The sequence below is a fragment of the Bombina bombina genome, chromosome 3 (genome assembly GCF_027579735.1).
Source record: "Bombina bombina isolate aBomBom1 chromosome 3, aBomBom1.pri, whole genome shotgun sequence".
Classification (NCBI taxonomy): domain Eukaryota; kingdom Metazoa; phylum Chordata; class Amphibia; order Anura; family Bombinatoridae; genus Bombina; species Bombina bombina.
The window spans coordinates 660,699,463-660,724,108 of NC_069501.1; the positions used below are offsets into that span (position 1 = coordinate 660,699,463).

Consider the following 24,646-nt stretch of genomic DNA (forward strand, 5'->3'; position numbering starts at 1 on the left):
ACTCCTATTATCAATTTTTCTTCATTCTCTTGCTATCTTTATTTGAAAAGAAGGCATCTAAGCTAAGGAGCCAGCAAAATTTTGGTTCAGCACCATGGATAGCACTTGTTTATTGGTGCTGTCCAAACAGCAAGGACAACACAGATTGTTCACCAAAAATAGGCCGGCATCTAAACTTACATTCTTGCATTTCAAATAAAGATACCAAGAGAATGAAGAAAATTTGATAATAGGAGTAAATTAGAAAGTTGCTTAAAATCGCTGCTCTATCTGAATCGTTAAAGAAAAAAAATTGTGTTCAGTGTCCCTTTAATGCTAGATGAATCTCACCATTTCCATTGTATGACAGACCAACCATCTTGGTATGTTATCCTACACATCCAACATTGTGTATGTAACATTTCCAATAGGTGGGTTCCTCACTTACATTGCATATAGACTTTTAAGCTCTTCGGAGCCCTTCTCTTCCTATACTAGTTTTGTTTAGTCTGTTATGTCATTGTATACCGTCCTATCTCTACCCAGCTCTACAGAATTTTGCTACATAAATAAATGATGATGATGATATCACTTCACATTCCATTCCATAATACCCTTTAGATGGGTTTCTATCACCTAATTTAAGTGAGCTTTTTTTTTCCTTTAGCCAAATTCCAGATCTGCATATTTGTCTGTTTGAGCCTCCTTTAAAACAAGGTATGTTCCTAATGTGTATGTTGTCATTTCAATCCATAAGGAGAGAGACAGAAGCTTAGACCTTTTTAAAAATCTTGATGTTAATTTGTTTCCCACAATTTATTATGATAAACCAGGGAGCTTTCCACAAGTGACACCTTTAAATGGTAAGCAAAACTGTGTCATTTTGGGGCATCAATGTACTTTTTGCCCTATTGTCTTTTTGTATAAAATGACGTTGGAACAAAATGGTAGTATTAGATGGTAATGACACAAAATATGTATGTGAGAATGTGTGTTTCCACAACCTTGCCGGTATTCTTCAGAAATATTTAAGGCAACAATTTTTAAAGTCATATATTTGAGGAGTCATATACCATCTTGTAAGTACAAGGGACACCAAACCTTACCTTATTATATTGTGCAATGTCTTGGTTACATTGTAGTGTATTTTTTTTTTCATATATAAAAAGGGATCTGTAAATTAAGTTAGATGGCATTACAATGTATAAGATGTAACTTTACCCTCAATACAGAATGGAAATGGTTGGTAAATAGAGATATTGAAAAAAATAAAAGCATGCAACGCCTGTTGTTTGACAGACACTGCAATATTTATGAGATAGTGTAGTTTATTTTAATTATATTCAAATTACATTATTAAAATTAAAGCCAATCTCTGCTCTCTTTATACATATATACTGGTATTTGCTTTCAGATTGAAAACACCAGGATAACGTCCTTCAGAATGTTTCAGTTTGATGCGGCTGCCTCCAAGTAACAGCCAGTTAAACCACAGACAAACCTATACAGAAAAATGAGATGTAAGGACACAGAAAGATGAGTTATTTTATTATTTCTTTTTCCTAATTTGTTTTGCCATTTTGTCATTGTGTGACTGTGCAGTTTGTCAAGAGCAACACTGAGCCCAGTAAAATGAAATTGTATTAACATTTCTAATGTTTGCTAGTTGCAAACGTCATACTAACCTTTCCCCTTAACGTGAAACCCCCTAAAGGTCATGACTTTATTCAATGAAACAGACAGGAAATAAACCTTGAAATTTCCATCTTTCCTTGTTTGATGTAACTGTAGGTACATATAAAATACACCCAGCAGAGACATAAAGAAAATCATAAAAAGGGTATTTTTTTAAAAAAGCTCTGCCTATAAAATATAACTGTGAATACTGAAAGTAGGAGCAGTTGATTGCTCTGAAAGAAACCAGTGAAAACTGAAAGATTTGGCAAGAGGCATCTACACCAGAGCACTGCTTGTCTCATAAATTGCAACAGACACTCACATCTGTTTTTGTCAACCGGTCACTCTCAATTTTTACAGTTCTAAAATGCAGGTGGTGCCGGAGAAGAAATGGTAAGAGCAGGAAAAAACGTATTCATATAATGTAACTTTTAAGTGTGCTTTATAAAGCCCCCTCAAAATACAGTTCTGTTTAACAAGAAAATGTTTCATTTTTTAAAGTGTAAGTTCTTTTAATAAGCAACACTTTCAGCTTTATCTGCATTATTTTTCAGTCTGCATCATAATTAAAGCTACAATGGTTTCAGGAAAGCAGCTGAAAAGAGTTTTCTGTATTCTGTATAGTTGTGTATCTCCCTAAGAGGCGTAACATACATTTCTGCAGTATAGTGCTCAATAAAAGTAACTTAGATTTCCGTATTATAGTGCTCAATAAAAATAACACTTTAAAAAAATGTATTCAATGTACAATGTACATTGAATCTTATGGATAGTGCAAATTAAAATTTGTATTATAAATAAGTATTATGAATGTTACACCTGCAGACCTCACTGCTTTATCTTGCCAAATATACGCAATGCTCAGACGGTACAGACAGAAAAAGCTGTGTGTGAAACTAGAAGGGAATATAAGGTAAAATATATGCTGAAAACAGACAAACTTAATTGCATGTGCATGAAAAAAAAATGCTGCTAACTGCCACGTGCTCCCTGTCACATTCCCATTCCCCTGCAAGATTTTTCATTACAGAGATCTTCATGTCTGTGGGAGGCAGCTCACCACTGACTGAGACTTTCAGATTCAGCCCCCTTTAGAGCATTGGCTGTCCATGCATGGGTTGGTATTATATTTTTTTGTGTGCCAGTGAATTTGAGAGAATTGGACTAAATTCGCAAAAGGTATTAAAAACATAGGGCTAGATTACAAGTGGTTCTCTAATGTTAGTGTGCGATATTGAAATATCATGCCCGTGTTAAACTAGCGCTCATATTACAAATTAAAAGTAAATGCGAACATGCAAGCACAAGCTGAAGACCTTCCATAAAGGATAAGGAGTTAAAAAAATTGCACCAAACAACATAAATACATTAAAATATACAGTTACACTCATAAATACACTATCAGATAAAATGATTCACATAAACATTATAAAACATGTTATAAGGGTTCAAAGGTATTTGGTATATGACAAGGAGTTTGACTAGAAAGGGCTATAAAACTTATTAGCACAACTAATATATATATATATATATATATATATATATATATATATATATATATATATATATATATATATATTAGTTGTGCTAATAAGTTTACATACCCTGGCAGAATTTATGATTTCTTGGCCATTTTTCAGAGAATATGAATGATAACACAAAAAAATTTCTTTCACTCATCGTTAGTGTTTGGCTGAAGCCATTTATTATCAATCAACTGTGTTTACTCTTTTTAAATCATAATAACAACAGAAACAACCCAAATGACCCTGATCAAAAGTTTACATACCCTGGTGATTTTTGCCTGATAACATGCACACAAGTTGACACAAAGGGCTTTGAATGGCTATTAAAGGTAATCATCCTCACCTGTGATCTGTTTGCTTGTAATTAGTGTGTGTATATAAAATGTCAATGAGTTTCTGGACTCCTGACAGACCCTTGCATCTTTCATCCAGTGCTGCACTGACGTTTCTGGATTCATGGAGTCATGGGGAAAGAAAAAGAATTGTCAAAGGATCTGTGGGAAAAAGGTAGTTGAACTGTATAAAACAGGAAAGGGATATAAAAAGATATCCAAGGAATTGAGAATGCAAATCAGCAGTGTTCAAACTTTAATCAAGAAGTGGAAAATGAGGCGTTCTGTTTGATAACATACTGCATTTATCTTGCCATCAATTCTGACCAAATTTCCTGTGCCTTTGTAGCTCACACATCCCCAAAACATCAGCGATCCACCTCTGTGTTTCACAGTAGGAATGGTGTACCTTTCATCATAGGCCTTGTTGACTCCTCTCCAAATGTAGCGTTTATGGTTGTGGCCAAAAAGTTCAATTTTGGTCTCATCACTCCAAATGACTTTGTGCCAGAAGGTTTGAGGCTTGTTTCTGTGCTGTTTGGCATATTATAAGCGGGATACTTTGTGGCATTTGCGTAGTAATGGCTTTCTTCTGGCGACTCGACCATGCAGCCCATCTTTCTTCAAGTGACTCCTTATTGTGCATCTTGAAACAGCCACACCACATGTCCTAATGTCCTGTATTTCACCTGAAGTTATTTGTGGGTTTGTCTTTGCATCCCGAACAATTTCCCTGGCAGTTGTGGCTGAAATTTTAGATGGTCTACCTGACCGTGGTTTGGTTTCAACAGAAACCCTAATTTTTTCACTTCTTTATTAGAGTTTGAACACTGCTGATTTGCATTCTCAATTCCTTGGATATCTTATTATATCCCTTTCCTGTTTTATACAGTTCAACTACCTTTTCCCGCTGATCCTTTGACAATTCTTTTGCTTTCCCCATGACTCAGAATCCAGAATTGTTAGTGCAGTACTGGATGAAAGATGCAAGGGTCTGTCAGGGGTCCAGAAACTCATTGACCTTTTATACACACAAACTAATTACAAGAAAACAGATCACAGGTGAGGATGGTTACCTTTAATAGTCATTCAAACCCCTTTGTGTCAACTTGTGTGCATGTCATCAGGCCAAAATCACCAGGGTATGTAAACTTTTGATCAGGGTCATTTGGGTAGTTTCTGTTGTCATTATGATTTAAAAATAGTAAACACAGTTGATTGATAATAAATGGCTTCAGCCAAACACTAACCATGTGTTATCATTTATATTCTCTGAAAAATGGCCAAGAAATCATAAATTCTGCCAGGGTATGTATACTTATGAGCACAACTGTATATATTTATGTTTATATGTGTATATACATGTGTAAATTTAGTAAACAATGTTGTATTGCAGCGAGTAAGGCCAGTAAAATGCTTGGATGTATTAGTAGAGGTATTTGCAGCAGAAATAGTAAAGTTCTTATGCCACTTTACAGATCATTAGTTAGGCCTCATCTTGAGTATTGTGTGCAGTTCTGGAGGCCATATCTTCAGAAGGATATAAACAAACTTGAATCAGTGTAAAATAGGCTGCTAAAATGGTACATGGTCTAAAAAAATAAAACGTACCAGGAGAGGCTCAATGACCTAAATATGTATAGCTTAGAGGAGAGAAGGGAAAGAGGTGATATGATAGCAACTTTCAAGAATATTAAAGTGCTTAATAAAGCTAAGGCTGTGAGTATTTTACATAAAAAGGAAAATTCAAGAACATGGGGTCATGATCTCATGCTGAATGATTGTAGATTCAGGAGTAATTTGAGGAAGCACTCCTTTATAGATAGGGGGATTGATTCATGGAATAAACTTCCGCAATAGGTGGTAATGGCAAACACTATGGGGGACTTTAAGAATGCCTGGGACAAGCATAAGGGTATCCTACAAACTAGATAAGTTTATTCTTTTAGGAAATATCAGGCAGGCTTGCTGGGCCTATGGCTCTTATCTGTGTCATAATCTATGTTTCTATGTGTATTTATACCCATATAAACACACACACACACACATATATATATATATATATATATATATATATATATACACACAGGTGGCCCTCGGTTTACAACGGTTCAATTTGCACCGTTTCAGAATAACAACCTTTTTTTCAGTCATGTGACTGCAATTAAAAAGCATTGAGAAGCAGTGCATTGATTAAAATAGCCAGTAGGTGGAGCTGTCCACTTGTGTTGCAGAAAAGATATGCAAGCCAAGCACACAAGCAGGCTGATATTAATCAGTGTAGCTAGCTAGACCTGAGCTATCGAGCTGCTTTCAAAGGAAAAAGAGATATTCCTGTCTATTAATAAGTCCAGATTGTAATGCATAGAAAGAACCGTTTGCAAAAAAATGCAAGTAAAGTCTGTGTTGTGTGTTTTTTTATTAGGTTTATAATGCTGTTTAGCAAATGTTTTTGTTCATTTAACTTAGTTTATTTATATATTCTGTGTTGTGTGAATATTTAATTAATGCTATGTTTAGCATTTAAAGTCTTCAATTCAAAGCTTTAAAAATAATGTTTTAGGTGTTACTTATGACAATTTTGAGAGGGGCCTGTAACCTAACTTGTATTTATGTGTGTGTGTGTGTGTGTGTGTGTGTGTGTGTGTGTGTGTGTGTGTGTGTGTGTGTGTGTGTATATATATATATATATATATATATATATATATATATATATATATATACATATATATATATATATATATATATATACATACACACACACACACACACTTTGCAGCCTTTCCATTCAAATACCTGAAAACATGAAATATTTTTAATCAGTATTAATATTTAATAAAGTGTTTAACTGTTTATTTACTGTAAATATTTTACATTCCAAAGTTCTTCACATAGGGGAAAATGGTCTAAGTATTTTTAAATAGATATTCCTATCCCCATATCTATCTATCTATCTATCTATCTCTCTCTCTCTCTCTCTCTCTCTCTCTCTCTCTCTCTCTCTCTCTCTCTCTCTCTCTCTCTCTCTCTCTCTATATATATATATATATATATATATATATGTATACTTACCTCCCAACATTTGAAATAGCCAAAGATGGACACTTTTCTCCCCGCTAAAAGAGCTCTGCTACCCCACACGGGTACTATACAGCATATCCAATTAGAGGACACACACACACACATATTTACATACACACACACACACACACACATAAATACAAAGATATTTACACATATATACATGCACACATATTTACACACACATATTTACATACATATTTACACACATACACATATTTACATACACATACATACATATTTACACACATACACATATTTACATACACATACATACATATTTACACACACACACATATTTACATACACATACATACATATTTACACACACATAAATATTTACATACACATATACATATTTATATAAACACACATTCACATTTACATACATACATATAATTACATACACATATATATAATATATGTGCAAGTTCAACTTATTGGTTAAACACAGAAATACAGATGGATTAAACACATAGATACAGTGCAGGACAGAGTTTTATGAAATGTATGCCTCTAACCTTAGAAGAAGAAAAAAACCTTTAATGCTGAGCATAGCAGTGCTGACATATAAAGGTACTTGTAGTCAAAATTAAAACCGAGCAAAGTCAGAGGACTGGCAGCTGGTCTAGAAACAAACTAAATGAGCTGTCCAGAGCAGGAGAATTTGACAATAGTTTTTATGCTGCCACATGTCGGGAGTAAAATTCACTCTACAAGAAAAAATCCCAAACCGGCTCAAATTCCTCCATATATGTAAAATCCACTTTATTGAAAACTTTGTTAAAGTTCACAGCTAGTGAAACAAAAATAATGTGACAATAAGCTTCCCTCCTCAAGCCTCTCTGACGCGTTTCAGGTGGAGCCCGTAATCATAGGTATCGGCTAATGGGGGGAAGCGAGTTCATATTAACCATTTGTCAATCTGTTTGGTTATTAGGAGCTTGTGTCACAAATAGTTTGTTACATACACAGATACTCATTTCCACCTTGGTTATTGTATTGCGTATCGATACATGAAAGTGTAACATTGGTAATTATTGTGGCACCAAGAAGAATTAAAAAGATATGAAATCCAAATTTTTTCTTTCATGATTCAGATAGAGAATGCAATTTTAGGCAACTTTCTTATTTACTCCTATTATCAATTTATCTTTGTTTTCTTTATATCTTTATTTGAAAAAGCAGGAATGTAAGTTTAGGAGCCGGCCCATTTTTGATTCAGCACCTAGGTAGCGCTTGCTAAATGTTTCAGATGGACTCCTCTGCTGTGCTGCTTCTTATATAACTCAAATTAAATTTATAACTACAAAACTTGCTAAAAATGAAAATAAACGGTAGCGTACAACAGCCAATTGGTGTGTTCCTTATATTTTGATACTTTGATATGTCACAACTATAGCTATGTGAAATATACAGATACATTGCCTATCATGTCTAAATCACTCCGCTTACACAATACTGTTGTGTCTAAGGAAAAGCAAAAATGTAGATATGTACAGACTTCTAGAAAGAACATTATTTGTATCTATGTGGTATCTGATCCTTTCTTTCCCGCATATATACAATTAATGTTCTTTCTATAAATCTGTACATATCTAAATTTACATACACTTGTAATCTAGTCCGTTGTTAGGAGCGCTACTGCACTGAGCCAGATATGGATTAACCAATCAGAAGCAGCATACTCAAACAGCTGCTAATAAGCTGTTCAGAACCTCTTTGTAGGGTATATACACATAGGTATAGGAATCTTTGTGCAATAATAAAGTTGTGTGGCAAATAAGAATATTTTATCACTGCATTATTAAATGTGTGAAAAGCAGAGCTCACAATTATAAAATAAACTGCAGAAACAATTTGATAACAAAATCTGTGTTAGTCTAGTCAAAATTAAACTTCCATGATTCATATGGAGCAGGTAAGTTTAAACACCCTTCTAATTTACTCCTATTATCAATTTTTCTTCGTTCTCTTGGTATCTTTAATTATAAAAGCAAGAATGTAAGCTTAGGAGCCGGCCCATTTTTGGTTCATCACCTAGGTAGCGCTTGCTGATTGGTGGCTACATTTAGACACCAATCAGCAAGTGCTACCCAGGTGCTCAACCTAAAATAATCCGGCTCCTAAGCTTACTTTCCTGCTTTATCAGATAAAGATACCAAGAGAATGAAGAAAAAATGATAATAGGAGTAAATTAGAAAGTTGCTTAAAATTGTATGCTCTATATGAATCATGAAAGTTTAATTTTGACTAGACTATACCTTTAAGTTAAGATTTTTTTCTATATCAATAAATGTTTTTGAAAATACTGCACTTTTGTTCTAATTCATGTGTCTATGTTCTTTGAGACGATCGTCTGAGGTTGTCATATTCCTTGTTCAGAGGAGAATTGCCTGGTATTTCGGGGCTGGACTGACATTACTCTGGGAGATCAGACTGATATACTTCAGGAAAGTTTTCCTCTGTGAAAAGCACAACTAGGCTAAAAGAGGCTGCTCCTAGGTGGTAAATCGCCATAGAACAAACTACTGCGCTGTTGTTCATTCCTGGTAGAGTGTTTCTCTTTCTCTTTTTAAATATCACTCTCAAAAATTGTAAGCAATGTAGATGCTGGTCAAATGGATTTAAAGTGCGGAAAGGGATAGCAAAGTCAAAATTAAACTTGCCTGATTCATATAGAGCAGGTCATTTTAAGACACTTTTAAATGAACTTCTATTTTCAAATGTGTTTATTTCTCCTTGTATCCCTTGTTGATAAAGAATACACACATATCCTACACTAGTGGGAGCTAGCTGCTGATTGGTGCCTGCACACATTTGTCTCTTGTGATTGGATAACTAGATGTGTTCCACTAGCTGCCAGTAGTGCAATGCTGTTCCTTCAGCAAAGGATAACAAGAGAATAAAGCATATTTGATAATAGAACTAAACTGAAAAGTTGTTTAAAATTGTATGTTCTATCCAAATAATGAAAGAAAATGTTGGAGTTTCCTGTCCCCTTAATATCAAGTGAGTTATACTCTGGATTCTTAACCACAAGTTCATGATAATTTATTCTTAATAAACTTTAATAATATATTAAAAAAATGTTTTAGTCTATCTTTATACTTAGTGACAGGAGGATTGTAAGTGATTATTTATAATAAATGGGATATAACTAGGGTTGCCACCTCGGCCATGTTTTCCTGTACACGTATGAGTTACACATGCTGCAGGGTATTTTGGGAGGAACATGAATAGTGCTGTCCAGGGTCACTATGTGTGTGTGGTTTAGGTGCACAATGCATGTTCCCCTCTGCACACCCTGCAGCATGTGTAACTCATAAGTGTCCAGGAAAACATGGCGGAGATGGCAACCCTAGATATAACATTATATTTCAAATGTACAGCAATGCATTTCAACAAGCAATAGGGCTTGAAAAATGTATTCAAACTTGTAGGATGCTGTCTAAAAATATGAGTACGAATTTTCATTGTTTTACCTATACATATAAAAAATAATTACTATTTTATGTTTTAAAGCACACAAACCAATAATTATCCCCTTTAAGTGCCAGTAACACACATATACAGTACCTGTAATACGCCCATTTATTCCAGGAAACCTCATACAACAATGCTTAACCCCTTAAGTGCCATTAACAAATATTATAGAGTAGCAAGTAACACCTCTTGGGTCCCAGTAGCACACTTTAATAAAGTAATTAACCCTTTGGCCACCACTTATACTTGCTGATTGCTGACTGCATATATTTATATATACCGATTGGCTCACCTGTGTGTTCAGTTAGAAACCAGTAGTGCATTGCTGCGCCTTCAACAAATGATACAAAGAGAATGACGCAAATTTGATAATAGAAGTAAACTGGAAAGTTATATAAAATTGTATGTTCTACCTAAATCATGAAAGAACATTTTTGTGTTTCATGCCCATTTAAACACTTGGCATTAAACAACACAACAAAATACCCCAGATCTTTTACCTGCCAGCATGTGGCATGCCTGGAACTGTGGTAGAAGGTGAGCAAAGCACTTGCAATGGTGGAAGGGGAGCAAAGCACTTGCAATGGTGGAAGGGGAGCATAGCACTTGCAATGGTGGAAGGGGAGCATAGCACTTGCAATGGTGGAAGGGGAGCAAAGCACTTGCAATGGTAGAAGGTGAGCAAAGCACTTGCAATGGTGGAAGGGGAGCAAAGCACTTGCAATGGTGGAAGGGGAGCAAAGCACTTGCAATGGTGGAAGGGGAGCAAAGCACTTGCAATGGTGGAAGGGGAGCATAGCATTTGCAATGGTGGAAGGTGAGCAAAGCACTTGCAATGGTAGAAGGGGAGCAAAGCACTTGCAATGGTAGAAGGTGAGCAAAGCACTTGCAATGGTGGAAGGGGAGAATAGCACTTGCAATGGCAGAAGGGGAGCATAGCACTTGCAATGGTGGAAGGGGAGCATAGCACTTGCAATGGTGGAAGGTGAGCAAAGCACTTGCAATGGTGGAAGGGGAGAATAGCACTTGCAATGGTAGAAGGTGAGCAAAGCAATTGCAATGGTGGAAGGGGAGAATAGCACTTGCAATGGCAGAAGGGGAGCATAGCACTTGCAATGGTGGAAGGGGAGCATAGCACTTGCAATGGTGGAAGGGGAGCATAGCACTTGCAATGGTGGAAGGGGAGCATAGCACTTGCAATGGTGGAAGGGGAGCATAGCACTTGCAATGGTGGAAGGTGAGCAAAGCACTTGCAATGGTGGAAGGGGAGAATAGCACTTGCAATGGTAGAAGGTGAGCAAAGCAATTGCAATGGTGGAAGGGGAGAATAGCACTTGCAATGGCAGAAGGGGAGCATAGCACTTGCAATGGTGGAAGGGGAGCAAAGCACTTGCAATGGTGGAAGGGGAGCAAAGCACTTGCAATGGTGGAAGGGGAGCAAAGCACTTGCAATGGTGGAAGGGGAGCAAAGCACTTGCAATGGTGGAAGGGGAGCAAAGCACTTGCAATGGTGGAAGGGGAGCAAAGCACTTGCAATGGTGGAAGGGGAGCATAGCACTTGCAATGGTAGAAGGTGAGCAAAGCAATTGCAATGGTGGAAGGTGAGCAAAGCACTTGCAATGGTGGAAGGGGAGCAAAGCACTTGCAATGGTGGAAGGGGAGAATAGCACTTGCAATGGCAGAAGGGGAGCATAGCACTTGCAATGGTGGAAGGGGAGAATAGCACTTGCAATGGTGGAAGGGGAGCATAGCACTTGCAATGGTGGAAGGGGAGAATAGCACTTGCAATGGTGGAAGGGGAGCATAGCACTTGCAATGGTGGAAGGGGAGAATAGCACTTGCAATGGTGGAAGGGGAGCATAGCACTTGCAATGGTGGAAGGGGAGCATAGCACTTGCAATGGTGGAAGGGGAGCATAGCACTTGCAATGGTGGAAGGGGAGCATAGCACTTGCAATGGTGGAAGGGGAGCATAGCACTTGCAATGGCAGAAGGTGAGCAAAGCACTTGCAATGGTGGAAGGGGAGCATAGCACTTGCAATGGCAGAAGGGGAGCATAGCACTTGCAATGGTGGAAGGGGAGCATAGCACTTGCAATGGTGGAAGGGGAGCATAGCACTTGCAATGGCAGAAGGGGAGCATAGCACTTGCAATGGTGGAAGGGGAGCATAACACTTGCAATGGTGGAAGGGGAGCATAGCACTTGCAATGGTGGAATGGAAGGAACTATCTGTGTGCTGGAGCTCATGGTGCAGAATTAGTTAAGGACATAGGAAGCAAAGGTGGAACAGCCTAGACAAGGTATGTGTATGCTGGGGTGGTGTTTGTTCATTCCTCGGCAGGGTGAGATAAAGATATACAGATAAAAAGAGATAGATATATAGACAGACAGATAGAATTGATAGATAAAATATAGTAGTATCTAAACATCCATAGAACAACTAAAGGTCCTCCTTAACACTCATATTATTTAAAATGGTTTTAAATTAAAGGGACAGTAAAGTCAAAATTAAACTTCCATGAGTCAGAGCATGACATTTTAAACAACTGTCCACTTTACTTCTATTCTTTAATTTGATTTGTTCTCTTGATATTGTTTGTTGATTAGAGCAGCACTGCACTACTGGGAGCCAGTTGCTGATTGGTGGCTGTACATGTATGCCTCTTGTCATTGGCTCACATGTGTTCATCTAGCTCTCAGTAATGCATTGCTGCTCCTTCAACAAAGGATACCAGGAGAAATAAGCAAATTTTCTAACAGAAATAAATTGTAAAGTTGTTTAAAATTGTATGCTGTATCTGAATCAAGGAAGAAAATGTGGGTTTCATGTCCTATTAATATGTTTTAACATTTTTTTTTCTAAATGGCATCTAAGTTCTTTCATTAGTGTGTCCTGAAAGTATACTCATATTATTTACCTCATTTATTTCCCCTTGATTTGATAAAACACATTTGAATGGTTGAGACAAATCACAAAAATAACCATGTGACATAAAAACAAACCCGTTTCCTGTTAGGTGTATTCAGATTTGTGAATGTCTGTACCACGTAAGACAGCAAATATAATTGGTGCATTAAAGAGTAATAGCAGCCAAGGGAGAAACTAAATCTAAACACGCAGATGCCGCTGTCTCAGATGGGCAGTTCAAGAACACAAGGAAAAGAAAGCTGAAAAAAATCCTTCTAGCTAATATAACTGTTTCACTATTAAATTATAAATGCACCAAAGCACACACTGTTCTATATAAATGCTTGATTTGCTTCTTTTTGTTCAGTGAGATTTGTTGATAATAATAAAAGATTTCAAGTAGAAGCAGCTCAATGTCACTTTTTCAACATAAGCTGCATCATTAAACTGACACAATGCAATAACCAAATGCTCTAAATTGTTACAGCTTTTTATACTAAACACAAATGTTTCTTGTTAGCTATGTGTTTAATTCATGCAACAGGTGTTGCACTGCCAAGCCAGTGATTGACAGCTATATGCTAATGCTACCTTTGACTATCTAACCTCCTCAAACTTTCATGATTCAGATAGTGCAGCAGTTTTAAGAGACCTTTCCAATGTACTTTTATTATCAAATTTTGCACATTTTTTTATATACAAACTTTTTGAGGCACCAGCTCCTACTGAGCATGTGCACACATTCAAAGGGTATACATATACTAGTCTGTGATTGGCTGATAGCTGTCTGATGACACAGGGGGCTGGCAAATGGGGGGGGGGGGGGTTGTCAGAAGAAAAAAAAAAAACTACTGCTTATATGAAATGCAGAGATAGTGCTATTTTTAGCTGTGGGATCAACCTTCATAGGGATATGGAAATCAAAATAAACTTTCATGATTCAGATAGACGATACATTTAAAAACAAATCCCAATTTACTTCTATTAACAAGTTACATTTTTGTCTTTGTTTCTTTCCATGACAGCATACTGAGATGGACACAGGAGCGTGCATGTGTCTTGAGCACTATATGGAAACCGTTTTTGCAACAATGTTTGTAACAATGTTATACATATAGTTCTTAAGACACATGCACACTCAAGAGCCTACATCAGATCATGAAACAAATACCAAGAGAAAGAGGTAAATTTTACAAAATAAATAAATTGGATTTTTTAGAATTGTACACAAAGACCCCCATTTATCGGGGTGCATGCAGTCAAGGTTCTCAGAAAGAAAACCTGTCCACACGCATTAAGGGCCTACTATGCTGCATCTGTTGATAAAATTAAGCATTGCACAACAAACACTTGCACAGCTCCACCCCTTCTCTTGCGCAATCAACTTCAGAAGAGCAGGGCTTGTCAGTCATCCTGGATGAGTCCAGACATGTTAAAACTCACAGGTCATAAGACCGGCACTTCTTATGTTTTTTGGTTTAACTTAATTTTGCTTTGAAAATCTAATTAAACCCGGCACTGGATTGCTAGTTTAGTCCTTTGGTTAGCACTTCTTAAAGAGTTGTGACTGGAGAGATTGGAGATTACTTTTAACAGTGACATGACCGAAAATATGTGTTGAACTTAAATTATGATTATTGCATTTTGCATATTATGTGGACTCTTGTTTACAAACCTAATGCTTCAAGGGTTCATGGTCAGTGGATATCAGCTATTTGTTGATATAATTTATTGTCCATTTGTGGCATTCTCAGTGTTGGGTAACAGATGGATTTTACCCAAGAAACACAAATCCTATGTTTACCCCATATAATAACCTTACAATCTCTTAATACAATACTCTCCTACACAAAACTGACGTCAATGCCTTTGCTATGGGAAATGATAGCACCTTTAAGCATTCCATGGGCCCATTAAAATGACACATCTACTTATAATTGTGTAAATAAAAACACAATCTATAAACTACCACAATTTTATTGAGTGGAGATCACAAGCTGCTTAAAGAGATATCAAATTAAACATTTATTATTCAGATATTGCCCCCCACTTAAAAAAAAAACAGCATAAGCAGCTTCAGGACTGTTTTGAGCCAACTAGCTTGTTAAATTCTTCAGTAAATTATTTCTCCAACTAGAGATCATAACCCCTTGCTCTGGTGTTGAAAATAAAACAAATACAAATGCATTTATCCTCCATGTTATATAAAACTATAATAAACTTTTTGGATTTCACATATTTGTTGTAGAGTTAAACTTTAGATCCTGATCATTTGTTCAATAATCTAATATCACTGATGACTGTTATACAAAATTTGAGGTCTACCACTGGTAACTCCCTCCACTCTGAATACATTCCATTAATTACAAAACTTTGCTAACACTCTACCCACTTAATTATTCTTGAGTCTAGTCCAAAACAAAACAGTTTAGTTTGTTGTATGAGACAGTGTAAAATGCTCTACCAAAATCTAGAAAAGAGACTTCTATTTCTGCACAGTACCTTTAGTTATGTAGTCAAATTACCTAGAATAGTTATACATTATAATCCAATAGTAAAATTGGCCTAATTTTCCCATTACTGAAATAAAAATCTGACTACAGTTACCAATGTGTCTTCTTAATGTTTGTTTTATAAATCAGGAACAAAGCCTTTCAAGAGTATTTGATTAAACCAGGTCAGCTAACTGTGCATCTAACGCAGATTAAAGTTCACGTTAAACCATTGGCAGAATGTTATCTAGACACACAAATTTATTCACACAATTGTTTCCTCCAATGCCAATAAAGCTTAATTCTCTGCAAAAAAAAGGGGTATTAACCTCATTACTCTTTATAGTAGCCTCCCTTAATGGAGCTATCAAATTCCCACTGTCTTTTGAAAGGACAAAAAAAAAAAAGTAATCATGAAGTCAGTCTACTCTTTCCTTGTTTCCTTGTCTCCTTCTACAAAACGTCTATCCTCTGTCAATCATTTTGTTTTTCTGTTTACTAAAATATCTAAAAAAAAGGTTCTCTAGCCATTTGTTTTCCATTTTCTCTTCCACATAACCCATAGCTTTCTTTTATTTATTTTTTTAAAATTTCCTTTATTAAGAGATATCAGCGAACATTATACAATACATATATGTAAATAAGTCATCTTGTCTAATACAAAAGCTTACCTGAACTACAAAAGTGTTCACTTGAACTGACACCTATGATGTATTAGAAGATTATATGAGTAATCTAAATTATGAATAAAACAATACAATTTGAATTATGATTAAATAAACAACAAGCCTAAAGACAAAACTCAAGGTCATGTCACCATACAGGAAACTGAATTAACTATTATAATTTATCTGTATATAGCTAGGTTGTCCAGGAGTACTATAATCTATTATAATGTATCATTCTGAAAAGTTTTGAAAATAAAGATTTAAACATGGTCAACTGTAAACATGGAAGGGGAGAAGAAGAAAATAAACTAATAACTCTCTGTCTATTTAATTCCCTTGCACCATCCTGCTGCAAGTTCTACTATAAGTATATGGTCATAATTAATATTAAGAATTCATGGATAAAAATCTATCATGAAAGAGTATCCCATAAGGCCCATATAGCAAATGGGTATCTATAGTTCCCTTTGAATTATGTACAAATTCTTCCATTTGCCTTGAATGGTAGATAATATCCTTAACGTGTTTTTTCTTTAAGCTGCATCCTTGCCAATGCCAATTGGAACTGTACATTTTTTACATCCAATTTTTAAACATATTTGTGAGATTTTATTCTATAATGTTTGAATATTAGGGAAAGACCATCACACATGTAAAGGGGCCTACCTGATATTCTAGTCAAAATTAAACTTTCATGATTCAGATAGAGCATGCCATTTTAAGCATTTTTCTAATTTACTCCTATTATAAATTTTTCTATGTTCTCTTGGTATCTTTATTTGAAAAAGCAAGAATGTAAAATTAGGAGTCGGCCCATTTTTGGTTCAGCACCTGAGTAACAGTGCCTAAATGTACCCACCAATCAGCAAGCGATATTCAGGTGCTGAACCAAAAATGGTCCGGCTCCTAATGTTACATTCTTGCTTTTTCAAATAAAGATACTAAAGAAAAATTGATAATAGGAGTAAATTAGAAAGTTGCTTAAAATTGCCTGCTCTATTGAATCATTAACGTTTAATTTTGACTTGACTATTCCTTTAACTTGAAAGTTGTATACCCTACAATAAACAGAAACATGATTTGAAAAAGTAGCTATTAGTGTTGCTAAAATAAGTATTGCATATAATTATACGATCATTGCAGGTAGCCAAATATTAATGACTAATATGACTAAGATCTATATATAGCATTCTTTAAACATCCATAAATAATTTAAATGTCAATTAAAAAAATGTTAATATATGTAGTTTACTGGGTCATTGTGTCCCTTCCATTCCTACTATCTTGAAAATTGTCTTAAGGGCAAAAAGTACTTGAAAAAAACGGTCTGTTGACTATGCAGTGCATTTTAATGTTGTGGGGGGATTTGTCAGTAGGACTCCTTTGTAAGTCAAATTCATGATGACATCTAACAATATCTCCCAGGAGTGTAAATGCAAAGTAGGAAATGAGAAAACACCCAGATGGGGAGATCCTGTGCAAGCTAAGAAACTACTGTTGACAAGGACAGGCATTAATCTGACTTAAAACTGGACCACAATATCTATGTAACATAAAGGCAGATTTCTGACCAACAGAATATCAAATTATCAGATCTCCAAATTGCCATATAATTACTTAGGACATTTTGGCATACCATAATATAGCTATCATTACAAAATGCATGTGCAGTTGTGTTATATGATATGAACGCTAACAATAATAATGTATGAGTGATTTGGTACAACTGACAATAAACATAATCATTTTGTTCAGAAAGCTGACTATAATCTTCTTTCATATTATTTCTTTACAGTGACTTTAACAATATACATTGGTTTGCACATATCAGATATATAATTGTAAGATTATAAGGGCAGCATTTGTTTTACTTTAGCAAATCATATAATGTAAAGTTGTATTAAAAGGGTGTGGTCTGCTTCTGAGCTGTCCAGCTTTCCTAGCTGAAGCATATACCAGTGTCAATGGAAATTTCTCTGGCTGTGAAAACAGTGCATAAAAAGTGATAACGTATTCTAATTGCTTTAAAGGAACAATACATTTACACATCATCTAATACTTTGGGTATCAATAGTTTTTAATATAACAGCTGCAACATTGCAACACAGTTTCCCACCATATTGGTTTTGTTAAAGGGACCTGATTTAATTTGTTAGAGATTGGTATTTTCACATCACTAACTCTACATATATTACAAAACCAGTACAGTTAATAATGAGCAGTTAACCTTATTTTGCACTTTGCCTCATACATTCAGTAACAATCGATCGGGTGTAACAAGTTGATGGTTAAAACATTTAACCAAAGTATTTTTATGTAGCAGACCTACTCAACAGAGAGCCCTATAGTGCAAAGTTTTTTTTTGGGGCCCCCAAAGTTAACTCAGTAGTAAGCAATAATAATAATAATATAAATGCTGCTCTGTATATGCTTTTGAGGATAGATAGACAGACAGACATAAAGACAGACAGACAAATTATAGATAGAATATATATATATATATATACTGTGTGTGTGTATATATATATATATAGATAGATAGATAGATAGATAGATAGATAAAGTAGACCTGCACTAATAAAAGGCTCCATGCATTAATGTGATAATAGAAGTAAATTTGATTATTATTATTTTTAAACTGTGTGCTCTGTCTAAGTCACAAAAGCACATTTTTGGGTTTCATTTCTTTTAAGGGCTACATATAAATGTATGTCTAATAAACAAACAAATACTATATTTCCTAAAACTATCTGGTGGCACAGGGCTAGATATACGTAAGGTTGCAGTTACCCTGCACTCCGTCTATTATTGGCCCCTCCAGAGGACTGTTTTGAGTTGTGCCCACCCCAGCTTTAGTTCAGTGTTTTTATGCAGCCCCAAAAATGATGTCCCTCAGGTAAACCATCCATTTGTTTACATGATTGGTGTTTTTTCCACCTAAGAGACTTCACAACAACAGTCGGATTTGTGCTATATGTTGTGTAGCTATGTATATGGATCTATAATTGTCAGTTTCACATAGAGGAAGTGTAACATACTGAGAGAACAAACAAAGCAAGCAGGCCTCCAGATTCTCTTCCACTGGTAAACTGAAGCCAGGGGCATCAATTACATTTCACTTACAGGTAGATTTTTATCACCCTTTACTTGTAATTTCAACTGTCTGTAGACTAATGACAGGCAGATACATCTATTCACCTTGTGCCTTTTCTCTTTACAGCAAAACGATCATTTACAACCACACTGCTCAATGAGAGCAAATGTAGCCTCTGAGAAATGGTTGCATTAAATAGATTGAATTTGTACAGCAAAATACAACTTGCAAGGTAAATATATGTTTAAGGATACAAGGGGTTAAAATATAAATAAACAGCTCATGTATCAGCACTTTGGTCTTTTAGGGAATAAAGGAACAAAACATTTGAATCCCCTAAACCCCCATATAATGAAACATAATGGTCCCCTGTCTAACATATTTATAGATAAACACATACAATGTTATTTAAGAAGTGTTTCAACATCTAAATGAAATGGGCAAACATTTGGCAAATGAGAGAGTTGGGTTTCATATAAACAGAATGGTGCAACCTTCATTAGGGTCAATGAAATTTAAGCTCCAGTGATACATTACCTGTAGTAATCTGGTTAATTAATGATGTTGTCATAATTATTTTGCAAATTAGGAAACAGAGCTACACTTAGTATTTTATAGTCCTCAAACAGCATTATAATAAACCAAGTGCAAAGCATTTCATTTAGAAACTGATGTTAATATTTTTAAATAATGTTATTAATCCAGGATCACTCGAGGCCAGCAAATCGCAAATAAACATTAGTTCCAGTAATTTACTAGTATAGAGTTGAAAAAAAACAAAAAACATTTGTATAGTGTAAAAGATTTAAAGGGACAAGAAGGTGCAAACAGCATAAAGGAATGCCTCTTAAAGGGACACTATACCCAAACATTTTCTTTCATGATTAAGGTAGAGAATACAATTTTAAACAACATTCCAATTTACTTCTATTACCTAATTTGCTTCATTCTTTAGATATACTTTAATGAAGAAATAGCAATGCACACGGTGAACCAATCACAGGAGGCATCTTTGTGCAGCTATCAATCAGCAGCTACTAAGCATATCTAGATATGCTTTTCAGCAAAGAATATAAAGAGAATGAAGCAAATTAGATAATAGAAGTTAATTAGAAAGTTGTTTATAATTGTATGCTCTTTCTAAATCATGAAAGAAAAAAATTGGTTTCCATGTCCCTTTAAAGGGAAGTCAAAATCAGACACTACAATGCAATTTAAAAAAAATAATTCCAATTTACTTCTGTACTTCTTTCTCTTTGTTGAAACTTAGTTCTGTTTATAAGAACCTAGTAAGTCAGGCTTGTGTGCACATCTGTGTATAAAGTGCAGCAAACACTGGAGTTCTTTATGCTATTTGCTTATATCAGTTTTTTTTTTTGTATCACCTGGCAAGCTTCCTGGGTGCTGTTCCAATCATGGAAAAGAACAACTGACTTCATATAATTTCTCATATGACTAACATGAGTTTAGAAAAACACCTAAATGTTAAAAAGGGCCCAGCAATGCAAATAAGAAGTAACTCTTAAAGGGATAAAAACAAATGTGAAATATAAGCATGTTTACAATATACGTCCATTAGCAAAATTGCTTGTAGTGAAAGTTATTGCTGTGTTTCAGTGGCATACACGCATATCCTGTGAGGTCCCGTGCACCAGTATTTAAACACTATGGGCTAGATTACAAGGGAAGAGCTGAATTACAAGTGAATAATTATTGCTACCGTGAGCTTGCGATAGCAATTAGCGCTCCGAAAATTAACCAGAGATTAGATCTCTGGTTAATTTTCTAAAAGTGACCAAATTCCCTCAAAATAGAGGGCAATGTAGTTTTTAATTAAAAAAAATGTAGATGTGTGTTCCCATAGACCGAAATGTAAATATATATATATAGTGCTCCACTTGTAATCTGGCCCTATGTATGCTCAGAGAGGGGGCTGTGGTGTGCATTGTTTCTGAAGATGTCATTTGTGTCATACAACCTACTGCTGACTCTCTGAGCAGGTGTGGTGTTTGAATGCTGGTGCACAGGCCCTCAAAGGATATGTGCATATGCTGCAGAAAAGCTATAATAACTTTTATTAGTAGATTTTTTGCTAATGGAAATATATTGCAAAAATGTTTCTATTTCAAATGGACATGCATCTATGTACATTTCATTGTTGACCTTTCTATCCCTTTAAAGATTTCCTGCTAATACTCACATCATGATTCTGTGCCTTTAACAATGTTTTTGCGACATTGTGTACATTACCATTAAAATAATTAGTGCTCAGGGCAATAATGAATATGGTAAAATGCATGAATATTGTATCTCACTAACTGCTTATTTCATTTGGATTCCTAGCCTTGTGTATATTAACAATTTCTAAAACTATTATTATTTCTCTTGTAAGGTGTATCCAGTCCACGGATTCATCCATTACTTGTGGGATATTCTCCTTCCCAACAGGAAGCTGCAAGAGGATCACCCACAGCAGAGCTGTCCATATAGCTCCTCCCCCAACTGCCACCTCCCAGTCATTCTCTTGCAGTTCTCGACAAGGGAAGTAGCTAGAGATGTGGTGCATTAATGTAGTTTATTTTATATTATATTTTATATTTTCATTCTTCTTTTATCATTTCCCATTCTTAAAAGTCTACGTTATTTTTGGACAAACAGTTTAAACAATTAGTAAACGAATAATCAGCACTGAACATTGAATAAAACATCTGATAATTTAAACATGTAAGCAAAGCTATATAACTAACTAACTAACTAACTAACTAACTAACTAAATAGCTAAATAAATACATAAAACCACAATGTACTCATATGCCAGTTGCTTAAATGAACCCCATTGGCTGCTAGAGGCACTTGCATTGTGCTGCAGATTTCTCTGACAGCCAATAAACAAGTTCATTAGTTATGAGCATACAGTGAAGCTATATCTGTATGACATATTTAAACAACTGATGAGTTACATTTAATTTTAGACAGGGAGATCCAACATTTCAAATTAAAAACATACATTGAAATGTTGTTTCTGGAATGGATGACTAAGAAACAAATTTTACAGTCTACTAATACAAAAATGTTTATATATACAAAAAATACCTTATATGTTAAAATACACACACCCACATTACTAAATGAAATAAACTGCTTTTATTTCATAAGCATTAGAGACAAACCAAACCTCTATGTTGGTTTTTCTTTGGACTTTTAAAGACAAAGAAAAATATATTTCTACCCTTATATACAGTCTCTAGATATCGGCAACTCTGGCCTATAATGGGGTTTCTCAACAGCAGCTGTGGATATATGGCAGGGCATGAGACATTATCTGATGTGGCCCTATGAATTTGACTAATATAAGGAATAATAAATGGAAGAAGAAAGGTTCTAATAAAAGATGCAACATAAATTACAAATAAAACCTGTCAATGACCTTAGTCTCAGTTTAGACAGAATATTAAAGAGCTAGTCTGCAGTTTAGACATTTTTTTTATGAGAAGCAAAATTCCTTCTTACTAGATTTGTTTAGTTATGTGTTGTATTTTATCACAAACCCTTGTCATTGTATACCCCTATCTTTGTACCCAGCGCTACAGATTTTAGCTGCGTTATACAAATAAATGATGATATAATAATAATATGAAACTTTGGCCTAGCAATCATTGGGTGGTACCATATACGTAAATATTTAAATGGTCCATGTTTGTTTAGGAAGATATCCAGCCAATCCCTACCACCACACTGAATCAGTTAGGAACCGATGGTCTATTTTACAGCAGCCCATTCAAATAATTATCTGATCTAATGCAATATTTTAGTTTAGAAGATCCAAGGTTCTTATCTCATAAATCTAAACAAACAGCTGTCACAACTTAGCCACTTCTCCATATCCAAAATGTGGCAATTATTATAACTGTATTTCAGGTTTATATGGTTAGTGCTGTAAAAGGGGTTTCAGTAAATGAAGGCACAGCCCACTGACTTTATATTTTACGGCAAAATCACATAAAAGGTGCTTTTGCAGTTAAAAGCTAATGCTGAGGAGGGGAATAGGTATGAAATTGGAGGAATAAAACTTCAGATATGTGACAGCATCTTCATCACTTCCCCCACTGTCTTCTCATTGTTGCACAAACAAATATATGTGACTCTCCAAAAAAAATCCTCCTGGGATTTATACATCTAAAGCACAAAGCAGCAACAGTCTCCAAGCATTTCTACCATGTAAACAGCAACTACAGTGACATTTTAGTGCACAAAATGCAGATTTTAGTTTTGCTAAAAAAATATATTTATACAGATAACAAAAATACCAAACGAAATGACACAACATGGAGAATAAAATGATACCTTATCACAACAACCATACACTGCTCTGCTACAGTATGAATCAAGTATACATAGGTATAAGTAATACTCATAGAATCATTTTATATTTAATAATTAAACTGAGGATTTGTATTCTATACAAACACACACATATATTCACATCTGAAAATGTAATGAAATTTATGTATGAGTGTATAACATATATATGTATACATATTGTATGTACACACACACACACACACATATATATATATATATATATATATATATATATATATATATATATATATATATATATATATATATATATATATATATATATGTTACATTTCACGTTAATCAAATGTGTATTATCTCAGGCAATGCCCAGCAGCAAACATAGCATCCTCCAAACCTCTCCCCATGAAGCCTATGTTGCTTACAATGTCCCGGAGATGCGATCTGGAAATAATCCAATATCACTGATTGAGATCCAGTGCATTTCCCCTCTCCTTCCCATAATGATTCAAGCTGCTGCTCTATATAATTCTAATGACAGGACTGGAATAGGAATGACATGTTACAGATCCCCAGCTATTCTGTATCCTCTCATAACCTCCCCGCCCCCTTAAAGTGTCAAAGTGGCTAAGACACCTCTGGCACTACATGGCTTAATTTATTGATCCGGTCCATAACATCACCCATTGCTCTCTCGTGCCACTGCATGTAAGGTGGTGCCTTCTTACCTGAGCTGCAAGCCTTGGCACTGCCACACTGCTCCCTGCGGGGTATTGTGTCCAAAACAAATGCCAGTATAGTGCTTTCCTGCAGATGTCTCTGTCACATAATGTCCTAGCAATGCTCTATGTACACAGAGCGGCTGCAGCTGGGGGATACATGTATGTAAGTAGTATGTATCTGTGTGTGCTGTGTGAGGAGATCCTTATTCCTGAGCTCCTCCCTCTCCAGTCTGACTTTGGCACCGCCCGGTAGGGCATGGGGAGTGTCCTTGGCCGCTGATTCCCTCCTCTCGCTCTCTAGTTTATTTCTCTGTTCTGCTTATTCACTGCCTCCTCCTGTCATCTCATCAGTTCTTTTTGC

At 35.4% G+C, this 24,646-nt stretch overlaps 1 protein-coding gene across 1 annotated transcript in view; it reads right to left on the minus strand.

Annotated features, from left to right (window-relative positions):
• Nucleotides 1–24,406, minus strand: part of RAI2 (retinoic acid induced 2) — a 138,295-nt gene extending 113,889 nt beyond the window's left edge. Inside the window, exon 1 of the mRNA XM_053707391.1 lies at nucleotides 24,292–24,406. The gene's annotated coding sequence lies outside the window, so the exon portion shown is untranslated. The remainder of the gene's footprint in view (nucleotides 1–24,291) is intronic.
• Nucleotides 24,407–24,646: the final 240 nt, after the last annotated feature.